This window comes from Acyrthosiphon pisum, chromosome X (assembly GCF_005508785.2).
Source record: "Acyrthosiphon pisum isolate AL4f chromosome X, pea_aphid_22Mar2018_4r6ur, whole genome shotgun sequence".
NCBI classification, from domain to species: domain Eukaryota; kingdom Metazoa; phylum Arthropoda; class Insecta; order Hemiptera; family Aphididae; genus Acyrthosiphon; species Acyrthosiphon pisum.
This window is the reverse complement of record NC_042493.1, coordinates 126,723,602-126,724,887: the sequence shown is the minus strand read 5'-3', so window position 1 is coordinate 126,724,887 and position 1,286 is coordinate 126,723,602.

Sequence of the window (1,286 nt, the reverse complement as noted above, 5' to 3'; positions counted from 1 at the left end):
TTTTGGTTTTTGGTGTAATTTTCAAAAAAAAAATGACTGTAGATACATGCAATTTTCACTGGAATGTTTATATTTCCATTTTCTATACACCATAACATTTTTCAAAATATTTTGATTTATTTTGAGCTCTTTACGGACATTTTCATTTTCCATTTTTTTTTAGTTTTTTTTCTAAAAATATCAATAAAATTTTATTTGTTGGATAAAAAAGCTTGAAAATTTAATAGAAGGCTCCTAGTATATTGTTTCAAAGGCAGATGAAAAATATTAAAAATCGTTAGTCACAGTTTTTTTTTATAAGCATTTAAAGTTCAAAAAATGACAAAATATGGAAAAATCACGAAAATTTGCAAATTATTTCGAGTTAGAAATTCATAAAAATTTTTCTTTTTAAATCTAAGATATGAAAATGTAATACAAGATTCCTTATAAGATTATCTACCTTTATCAAACAAAAAATATCTATAAGAAAGTCAAATTAAATTTTTATGATCGTTTGAAATTCAAATTTTTACAACATTGGATATTCACTCGATTTCTCATGTAGCGATTTCCTTATTTTGTTGTAATTCAAAAACGAATAACTGCAGATACATGAAATTTTTATTGAATGTTTATATAAGCATTACCTATACACCATACAATTTTGAAAATATTTTGACTCTTTTTGAACTGTTTACGGACATTTTCAGTTTTAAATTTTTTTAGTTTTTTTTTCTATAAATATCAATAATGTTTTATCTGTTGGGCCAAAAAGTGTATAAATTTAATACAAAGCTCCTGATATATTGTTACAATATCAGTTGAAAAATATTAAAAATACATAGGCACAATTTTTTTTTATAAGCATTTAAAGATCAAATTTTGACAAAATTTATCAAATTTTAATTTGAAAAATTATTTTGTAGTTAAAAATTTATAAAATGTTCAATTTTTGTATCTAAGAATTGAAAATTTAAAACAAGATTCCACGTAAGTAATTAATTCTGTTACCAAAAAATATAAAATATACATTTAAACAGTTTATTTTTATAGTCATTTTAAGTACACATTTGGACGAAATTACATATTAAAAACCTAGGATAACTATTTAAGTTATTTTGTTGTGATTGTATAATATTATTCGTGGGTACTTGAAACTTCTAAAGTATACTATTATATATCTATGATAGTACCACGGTTTTTTGTTGATGTATAACGCGTTATAAGTACCTAATAAATATTATGATATGATTAATTTGGAATTTATTATAGGTACCTATTATAGGTCAATTTTCTTTTAATAC